Source organism: Seriola dumerili, unplaced genomic scaffold (genome assembly GCF_002260705.1).
Source record: "Seriola dumerili isolate Sdu_G_001 unplaced genomic scaffold, Sdu_1.0 BDQW01001075.1, whole genome shotgun sequence".
Taxonomy (NCBI): Eukaryota; Metazoa; Chordata; class Actinopteri; order Carangiformes; family Carangidae; genus Seriola; species Seriola dumerili.
Window position 1 is genome coordinate 9,217 of NW_019175330.1, and position 11,074 is coordinate 20,290.

Here is an 11,074-nt window from a genome sequence, read left to right on the forward strand (position 1 = left end):
GGACTTCGATCACTCTGATCATGGCGTTTTCTCAATGGATCAATCAGCTTGATCAGAGTATTGATCAGGATTGTGTTAATACTTATTTCCATGCAGTTTTAGGTTTTATGTGTTTGAGTAACTTTTATTCTGATATTCTTCTCCTATATTTAATGAATTGTAAGCAAAAGGTTGATTTTTCTTTAAAATGAATAAATATAGAATATTGACAATTTTATGAATATTGTTCTGTGGTTGATATTTTCTCACGTCTGATTAAAAATATTAAAACAGATTCATTCTGGTGAGTTTGTTTGTTTCAGAGTCAGAGAGCCGTGTCTCTCTACAGTGAGAGGTTTTTTGTACGACGGCTCAATGACTTTGTTTCACTGTGGTTGACTTTTGGTGGAGGAACCAGACTGGATGTTGGAAGTAAGTTAATGTTTCATTTTTTATGAATTAATTTTCCGCTTTTTCATCTCTTACATGTTGAAAACACTCGAGGAATTTCAAAGTTTGTGTGTTTCCACTTTGTTTTTCAACATTCAACAGTTTGTTTTTTCCAGATCTGAATCCAACCAGGGTTATACTGATTTTCTTATTTTACTTATTTACTTATTTTGAGAACAACTGACAATAGAAAGAAATTAAATTAATATAATCATTTGATTTAGAGTTTATAATGAGAACTTGTAGATTTAGTTCAGTCTGACAGAGTCAGAGAGCCGTGTCTCTCTACAGTGAGAGGTTTTTGTACGACGGCTCAATGACTTTGTTTCACTGTGGTGGACTTTTGGTGGAGGAACCAGACTGGATGTTGGAAGTAAGTTTTTACACAAATACTAAAAAAACATTAATGTAACGTAATGTTGTAAATTCAGTTTCTTAATATTTGCAGCAGATAAAATGATCGTGTTTATTCATCAGACTTTGAGTCTTAATGTTTTTACTTCTCCTCCTTCATCATGGAGGTAACTCAGAGCAGCTTTACTGAACTTTCTTTACACATTCTGTCATGCTGAAATTCAAGTTCAACTGTAGAAAAAATCAAACTTTAATTATTTTTAAATATGTTTTTCTAAAATGTATTTATACATTTAAAACCTAAAAGACATTTAATGAATTAAAATTCACCTCATTTAGATGAGTATTGAAAAATGTTGTCATGCTGCACATTATGTAAAATCTGACATTGCTTCATGCTGTCATACTCTGTGTCCAATGTAGTTTTGAAATAACTTCAAAACTTTTTTAAACAATGACTGAATTCAACATGAGGAACATTTGATGGTTGTCAGAATTATTTTGTGTATTTGCTTGTTTCCTCTGAAAAGTGAAGTTTTTGATTAGTGAATTTATTGCATCATTTTATGAAAAAGTTTAAAAAAGAATTGTGCCAAATCTTCTTCTGGTGTTTCCATGTAGTTTGATATATTTCAGGTCAAACTGTACGATGATTGTCTCTGTGCTGATGTGCATGAGAGGCTTCTTAAAGGGAAGTGAAACAATGTGAGTGAGTGACTGGTGGAGCAGAAAAACCATCTGACAGAAACTCCTTAAAGGAGGAAATCAACTGTCACACAGTAAAGGTGTCCGGGTGTCTGCTGTTTGATTGATAGTGCTGATTGTTGTCTCCTAGGTGACGCCCGTCCCACCCTGACGGTGCTGCCCCCTCCAGTGAGGAGCTGCAGCAGGAGAAGGTCACAGTCCTGTGCCTGGCCAACAAGGGCTTCCCTCAGACTGGAGTCTGGCCTGGAAGGTGGAGGGCAGCAGCAGCAGCAGCAGCAGCTGGAGGAGAGCAGGAGCCCCGGGGTGCTGGAGAAGGACGGCCTCTACAGCTGGAGCAGCACCCTGAGGCTCCCTGCGGACCAGTTGGAGCAAGCTGGGCTCTGTGACCTGTGAGCCACCCAGGGCTCCCAGACTCCGCTCTCAGAGCACTGAGGAGAGACCAGTGTTCCCAGTCCTGACCTGACTCACTGGCGACTCTGCTACTGGTTTATTCTCTTCTCTGTCACACTGTCTCTCTCTCTTTTATTTCACATTTCAGTAACAATATTTACGACCTTCTCACAGTGTTTCCACATTGTTTCTGTGTTTCTAGAAAATAAAAATCTGTTCATCAAATCATTTTTGTTTTCTCGTGACTTTTTTTAAATCCAGAAAAAATTGTAATTTCTCCATTATGACATCATACAGAATACATAACATTACATTATACATATTCATACTGACTGTTTATTCATAGTGTACATTAGCTCAGTCACAACTCCTCATTATTCTTTAACTGGTACAAGCCAGTGATGGAAGTTGCAGTCCATAATTTGTGATCAATAATCAATCAGAATCAATAAAGACTTATTAATGAGTGTAAAGTGTCTCTTCTATATTCATGGCAGATTTTTCTTCAGTATTAACATTTGTAACTAAAACCATTGAAGGAACATTTCAATGAAGAATCATCCAGTCATCTCTTGTTACTGAAGTGTGTCATAGTGAGACTCTCACATTGTTTTTACTCGTAGCTTTTTTCTACAGAATTCAAAAATCCTTTAACAGAACAAAGAAACTCAAAATAAAATGTTATGATTGTGAAACAAGAAGCAACATGTCCTCAGCATGTAGAGATATTAAAGTGGATGGAATCTCTCCTTCTAATCTTGGAAGTATGAAGAATTAAAGTGTTAGTGAATTAAATTCTCTTGAATCTTTTTCTATATTCAATGATAAATACTTTTTTTTTTGAAAATAAAACAAACAAATTGACCAAAATATGTCACAGAGAATAATAAGTAACTTTATATGAAGGAAATGATATCTTATTAAAATTTCCAATTTATTTTTTAATGAATAATTTTGAGTTTATGAGAAATGTTATGAGAAAACTCTGTTGGTGTTCACATTATCAAACTTAAACTAAGGTTAGCTTTGATCAGCAGAATGGTCCAAAGCCAATGTTAATGGAAGTATTAACAGAAAAACCTTTTGGATTAAATACAGTATATTGAGAGTTAAAAAGTTCAAAGTGGATCAAAGTGACTTGTGTCTTAGTGTCAGTGCAGCTGTGAGTCAGATCAGTTCCTCTGCAGCTGAGGGAGGTTTTTGTTCCACTAAAAATGTAGAGTTAAAAAGATATTTAATCTCCACAAGTAGTTCAGGACTTTTGTCGTTGTGAGGACGTGTTAGACTTGTGAGGATATTTGGGCCGATCTTCAGCTTCAAGTGCTTTGTTGAGGACCAAGACTTGGTTTTAGGGTTGTGCTTTGAATTAAGTCGGCGTTTTATTTGTGAAGGCTAGGGTAAGGTTAGGGCTGTTGTGTGTGTGTGGTGTGTGTGTGTGCTGTGTGTGTGTGTGTGTTGTGGGTGTGTGTGTGTGTGTGCCCTTTTTACACTTCTGATCTTATAAAAACTAAAGAAGGGAATTGAAGATTTTCTGGTTATAGTAGGAAGTCATCATCATACAGGCTGATGTTATGATGTTGAAATGATTGATACCTGCGATGTTGACAAATTTCCTAAATCATAAAAGCAGGGTTCAGAGTAGTGTGAAAAAATCATAGAGGTCTAATTAATATTCATAATTATATTTGAATCAATATATATCTACTGGTATCATGAGTTACAAGTGCAGTTGTTTTCCACCACTGGAGACAGGTCTTGGTGAATAAAGGAAATTTGATATTGATCTTGTGATGTTTACTTTAGACTTGTAAGCAATAGCTGCTAATGCATACGCTGACTTTAGTTGATAACAAAACATAAAAACTTTCTTTAACTAAACCTAAAATAAATGAAATGCCACTGATCGGAAACCGTGGGAGCACGGCAACTTTCACATGTTCCGACACGAGCGGTGAATGCAAATGGACCATGTGAAGTGCGCGTTGAGTTCGCTCATCTTAATTCCCCACACTAGCAGATCAGAAAAGCACGAAACTTTCATCGGAGAGTGGCAGTACACTAGTCAGCATAACGAATGAAAAGCGGCTGTATCTCGGAGGATAGTCTCCGGCACTTTACCTGATTCCTCACCGGTTAGAGCAGGGGTCGGGAACCTATGACTCGTGAGCCAGGTGTGGCTCTTTTGATGATTGCATCTGGCTCGCAGATTTCGGCTTTTCAGATAAAACATAAAATATTATCGCTGTTTTAATCCATCCATCGATTTCCACTTCTCATGTCCTGTTCAGGGCTGCAGTTGGCTGCAGGAGCAATTGTCCATTATTTTAATTGGATGATAACAGCCTACGTTGGCCGTTGCTGGGTAAACAGGTAAACGCCCCCTTTTGAATCAGTCTGCTCGGCCATTAGCTCAAAGCTAACCCTTCGACGAAGAAGATGGCGAAAAGAAAAAAAGATGATGGTATCGTACATTTCAGGACATAGGACTGAAGAATTCGCCTTATGTGGAACAGGTGAATGAAGTGACTGACGAGGTGGGTGTGGCTGGCAGATGGGGTGAGCAAGGGAGTGGTGAGTGGAAAACAACTGAAGGCAGGTATGTATGGAGGACAAACCATGACACCGCGAGTGTTTCTACTGCCATGAGCAGGCCATCTGATCGCGGCCTGTCCGACGCTTAGGAAAAAAGGACAAAACAAAAATGGTAAACCTCCCGCAGGTGTGGGTTTTATAAACTCCGCGTCCCCACCTGTAAAAGACACTTTACCCGAACCAGAGGTAAGCGTGGAGGTTGACCCTCGGTTCAAGCTGTTCATTTCTCACGGGTTTGTTTCTATAACCCAGGGGTTGGGAACCTTTTTGACTCAGAGCCATGAAAGCAAAATATTTGGAAATTTATTTCAGTGAGAGCCATATAATATATTTTAATACTGAAAATACCCGCAGGGTACTTTGATGCAAAGGTAGCATGGCGTGTGTGGAAGTGCCGCTTTACATTCGACCGTTTCATCGATGCAATTTTGTCATTCCAAATTAGGCACACCGCAGAACCTGCTCTCTCCACAAAGGCGAATTCTTCAGTCCATTCGTCCTGAAATGTACGATACTCATCATCTTTTTTTCTTTTCGCCATCTTCTTCGTCGAAGGGTTAGCTTTGAGCTAATGACCGAGCAGACTGATTCAAAAGGGGGCGTTTACCTGTTTACCCAGCAACGGCCAACGTAGGCTATTATCATCCAATTAAAATAATGGACAATTGCTCCTGCAGCCAACTGCAGCCCTGAACAGGACATGAGCAGTGGAAAATCGATGGATGGATTAAAACAAGTGATAATATTTTATGTTTTATCTGAAAAGCCGAAATCTGCGAGCCAGATGCAATCATCAAAAGAGCCACACCTGGCTCACGAGTCATAGGTTCCCGCCCCCTGCTCTAACCGGTGAGGAATCAGGTAAAGTGCCGGAGACTATCCTCCGAGATACAGCCGCTTTTCATTCGTTCATGCTGACTAGTGTACTGCCACTCTCCGATGAAACTTCGTGCTTTTCTGATCTGCTAGTGTGGGGAATTAAGATGAGCGAACTCAACGCCCCACTTCAAATGGTCCATTTGCATTCACCGCTCGTGTCGAAACATGTGAAAGTTGCCGTGCTCCCACGGTCTCCGATCAGTGGCATTTCATTTATTTTAGGTTTAGTTAAAGAAAGTATTTTTATGTTTTGTTATCACTACAAAGTCAGCGTTAGCATTAGCAGCTATTGCCTTACAAGTCTAAAGTAAACATCACAAGATCAATATCAAATTTCCTTTATTCACCAAGACCTGTCTCCAGTGGTGGAAAACAACTGCACTTGTAACTCATGATACCAGTAGATATATATTGATTCAAATATAATTGTGAATATTAATTAGACCTCTATGATTTTTTCAAACTACTCTGAACCCTGCTTTTATGATTCAGGAAATTTATCAACATCCCAGGTATCAATCATTTCACATCATCATAACATCAGCCTGTACGATGATGACTTCCTACTATACACCAGAAAATCTTCAATTCCCTTCCACAAGTTTTTTATAAGATCAGAAGTGAAAAACAGGACACACACACATAAGGGGACACACACACACACACACACACACACACAGAGGAACTGATCTGACTCACAGCTGCACTGACACTAAGACACAAGTCACTTTGATCCACTTTGAACTTTTTAACTCTCAATATACTGTATTTAATCCAAAAGGTTTTTCTGTTAATACTTCCATTAACATTGGCTTTGGACCATTCTGCTGATCAAAGCTAACCTTAGTTTAAGTTTGATAATGTGAACACCAACAGAGTTTTCTCATAACATTTCCTCATAAACTCAAAATATATTCATTGAGTAAATAAATTGGAAAACTTTAATAAGATATAATTTCCTTCATATAAAGGTACTTATTATTCCACTGTTACATATTTTAGTCAATTTGTATGTTTTATGTTCCAAAAAAAAACGTATTTCATCATTGAAATAGAAAAAGATTCATGGAGAATTTAATTCAGTAAAACTTTAATTCTTCATACTTCCAAGATTAGAAGGAGAGATTCCATCCACTTTATATCTCTACATGCTGAGGACATGTTGCTTCTTGTTTCACAATCATAACATTTTATTTTTTGAGTTTCTTTGTTCTGTTTAAAGGATTTTTGAATTCTGTAGAAAAAGCTACGAGTAAAACAATGTGAGAGTCTCACTATGACACACTTCAGTAACAAGAGATGACTGGATGATTCTTCATTGAAATGTTCCTTCAATGGTTTTAGTTACAAATGTTAATACTGAAGAAAAATCTGCCATGAATATAGAAGAGACACTTTACACTCATGAATAAGTCCTTATTGATTCTGATTGATTATTGATCACAAATTATGGACTGCAACTTCCATCACTGGCTTGTACCAGTTAAAGAATAATGAGGAGTTGTGACTGAGCTAATGTACACTATGAATAAACAGTCAGTATGAATATGTATTATGTAATGTTATATATTCTGTATGATGTCATCATGGAGAAATTACAATGTTTTTGTCGCCTGAATTTTTCTCTGGATTTAAAAAAGTCACGATGACACAAAATAAATGATTTGATGAACAGATTTTTATTTTCTAGAAACACAGAAACAATGTGGAAACACTGTGAGAAGGTCGTAAATATTGTTACTGAAATGTGAAATAAAAGAGAGAGAGACAGTGTGACAGAGAAGAGAATAAAACCAGTAGCAGAGTCCCAGTGAGTCAGGTCAGGACTGGGAACACTGGTCTCTCCTCAGTGTCTCTGAGAGCGGAGTCTGGGAGCCCTGGGTGGCCTCACAGGTCACAGAGCCCAGCTTGCTCCACTGGTCCGCAGGGAGCCTCAGGGTGCTGCTCCAGCTGTAGAGGCCGTCCTTCTCCAGCACCCCGGGGCTCCTGCTCTCCTCCCAGCTGCTGCTGCTGCTGCTGCTGCCCTCCACCTTCCAGGCCAGACTCCAGTCTGAGGGGAAGCCCTTGTTGGCCAGGCACAGGACTGTGACCTTCTCCTGCTGCAGCTCCTCACTGGAGGGGGGCAGCACCGTCAGGGTGGGACGGGCGTCACCTAGGAGACAACAATCAGCAGCTGTCAATCAAACAGCAGACACCTGGACACCTTTACTGTGTGACAGTTGATTTCCTCCTTTAAGGAGTTTCTGTCAGATGGTTTTTCTGCTCCACCAGTCACTCACTCACATTGTTTCACTTCCCTTTAAGAAGCCTCTCATGCACATCAGCACAGAGACAATCATCGTACAGTTTGACCTGAAATATATCAAACTACACTGGAAACACCAGAAGAAGATTTGGCACAATTCTTTTGAACTTTTTCATAAAAATGATCAATAAATTCACTAATCAAAAACTTCACTTTTCAGAGGAAACAAGCAAATACACAAAATAATCTGACAACCATCAAATGTTCCTCATGTTGAATTCAGTCATTGTTTAAAAAAGTTTTGAAGTTATTTCAAACTACATTGGACACAGAGTATGACAGCATGAAGCAATGTCAGATTTTACATAATGTGCAGCATGACAACATTTTTCAATACTCATCTAAATGAGGTGAATTTTAATTCATTAAATGTCTTTTAGGTTTTAAATGTATAAATCACTTTTAGGAAACATATTTAAAAATAATTAAAGTTTGATCTTTTCTACAGTTGAACTTGAATTTCAGCATGACAGGAATGTGTAAAGAAAAGTTCAGTAAAGCTGCTCTGAGTTCACCTCCATGATGAAGGAGGAGAAGTAAAAACATTAAGACTCAAAGTCTGATGAATAAACACGATCATTTTATCTGCTGCAAATATTAAGAAACTGAATTTACAACATTACGTTACATTAATGTTTTTTTAGTATTTGTGTAAAAACTTACTTCCAACATCCAGTCTGGTTCCTCCACCAAAAGTCCACCACAGTGAAACAAAGTCATTGAGCCGTCGTACAAAAACCTCTCACTGTAGAGAGACACGGCTCTCTGACTCTGTCAGACTGAACTAAATCTACAAGTTCTCATGATAAAACTCTAAATCTAATGATTACATTTGTATTTATTTCATTTATTGTCAGCTGTTCTCAAATTTAGAATAAGAAAAATCAGTATAACCCTGGTTGGATTCAGATCTGGAAAAACTAAACTGTTGAATGTTAAAAAACAAAGTGGAAACAACAAACTTTGAAATTCCTCGAGTGTTTTCAACATGTAAGAGATGAAAAACCTGAAAATGAATTCATAGAAAATACAAAACATTAACTTACTTCCAACATCCAGTCTGGTTCCTCCACCAAACGTGTACCACAGTGAAACAAAGTCATTGAGCCGTCGTACAAAAACCTCTCACTGTAGAGAGACACGGCTCTCTGACTCTGAAACAAACAAACTCACCAGAATGAATCTGTTTTAATATTTTTTAATCAGACGTGATAAATATCAACCACAGAACAATATTCATAAAATTGTCAATATTCTATATTTATTCATTTTAAAGAAAAATCAACCTTTTGCTTCAATTCATTAAATATAGGAGAAGAATATCAGAATAAAAGTTACTCAAACACATAAAACCTAAACTGCATGGAAATAAGTATTAACACATCCTGATCAATACTCTGATCAGCTGATTGATCCATTGATAAACAGCATGATCAGAGTGATCCAAGTCCCTGCTGGAGTCAGTCAGAGCATTTCCATAGAGAGCCACTTTGCATCAGCAGCACCATGCTCCAGTGCTCTGGGAGAGTTTATAGTCCTGAGAGTTGAAGACTGGATGACTGACAGCTGTCCTTCATGACAACAGAAGACACAGAAATCCTCCTCATCAGAAACATGACTTTGGTCTCCGTCCTCATCTGGACTCTCCTCTGCTGCTGCTTCACAGGTAAAGTCCAGAGAATCAAACTCCTCTCCTCTATCAACATCCGTCCCTCTGAAATGAAGCCGACAAAACCATGACGCTGCTTTATGTTTCTGTCTCTGTGTCCTCAGAGTCCAGAGGACAGGTCACAGTGACTCAGTCTGGAGCAGTGAGCTCTGCTCTGGGAGGCTCCGTCACCATCAGCTGTAGGACCAGTCAGGGTGTTTATAACTCAAACTATTTAGCCTGGTACCAACAGAGAGATGGAGAAAAACCTAAACTCCTTATTTACGATGCTACCACTCGAGCATCAGGGATTCCAGGTCGTTTTACAGGCAGTGGATCAAACTCTGACTTCACTCTGACCATCAGTGGAGTCCAGACTGAAGATGCAGCAGTTTACTACTGTAAGGGTGAATTCGACGTCAGCCGCTGGGAGCTGTTCACACAGTGAAAAAGCGTCGTACAAAAACCTCCCTCAGTCAGACTGAACAGAAACTGAACTGACACAGTTCACTGAGGACACACACACACACACACACACACACACACACACACACACAATGTATACACACTCTGGATGGATCATAATCGGCTACTTGACCTCAACAATGAGTAGTTTACTTTACATTACAAGTGAATATCTAAACAGTGACAGTGACGATGGCCGAAGCTCTTGTCAAACTACAATCACCACCACGGTAAGAAACCATGTTCACCAGCAGAGAGAACTTACTAATCACCCCTTTAATCAATTTAATGAGCCAAGAAATGGAAAAGTGAAAAATGAAAACTCATTACAATGATACAGTAAAAAATCTAATATTAGAACACATTAGTGGTGCTGTTAGTTTTACTTTGAGGATGAGTATGTGATTTACATTCAATGCCACTATATGTTATAATAATCTAAAAGCTCATGAATAATGACCCATTAGTGTTGTTCATTCTGTGTTTTTGAATAAATTATCAATATTGACGATAAAACTTCGAATTAAAACTGTGAGATAAGATTCATGTGATATCATCATATGCTGATGATCAACAATTTATTTCTAATCTGTAAAACTCTATTTTTTATTTAATGTAAATAACATGTTAAAATCATTCAATAAAACTGGCCTCTCGTCATCCTTCCATTCACACCTTGTTTTTACCTGCTTTAGGAAACCACTGCTGAACACAGAGACTGTCAGGTTAGACTCAAATAGTTAGTAGTTAAATTACAATACATGTAATATAATCCCATAGTTCATTAATGAAAGTGTTATCAGTAAAGACAACATCTGACTCTGAGATACAATCCTGCAGCTACAGAAATATGAAGAATGCATCTGTTGTTGGAATAAAATAATCCACTAAAAATATTTAATTTGAAGAAAATAATCTTTATTGATGTAAAGCAACAACATCAGCAAAATTAAAACAATGAAAACATCAGTATGAATTGAACGATGTTCAGGTGGTCAGATTATGGAAAGAGAGAGAGAGAAAGAAAGAGAGAGAGAGAGAGAGAGACATTGTTGCAGACTGAGAGCAGTAGCAGAGTAAAACCAGTAGCAGAGTCCCAGTGAGTCAGGTCAGGACTGGGAACACTGGTCTCTCCTCAGTGTCTCTGAGAGCGGAGTCTGGGAGCCCTGGGTGGCCTCACAGGTCACAGAGCCCAGCTTGCTCCACTGGTCCGCAGGGAGCCTCAGGGTGCTGCTCCAGCTGTAGAGGCCGTCCTTCTCCAGCACCCCGGGGCTCCTGCTCTCCTCCCAGCTGCTGCTGCTGCTGCT

At 38.6% G+C, this 11,074-nt stretch overlaps 2 pseudogenes; one reads left to right on the forward strand and one right to left on the reverse strand.

The window, feature by feature from the left end:
* LOC111237658 overlaps positions 1-2,106 on the forward strand; it is a 7,630-nt pseudogene extending 5,524 nt beyond the window's left edge.
* A 4,903-nt stretch (positions 2,107-7,009) lies between these two features.
* LOC111237660 overlaps positions 7,010-11,074 on the reverse strand; it is a 5,260-nt pseudogene continuing 1,195 nt past the window's right edge.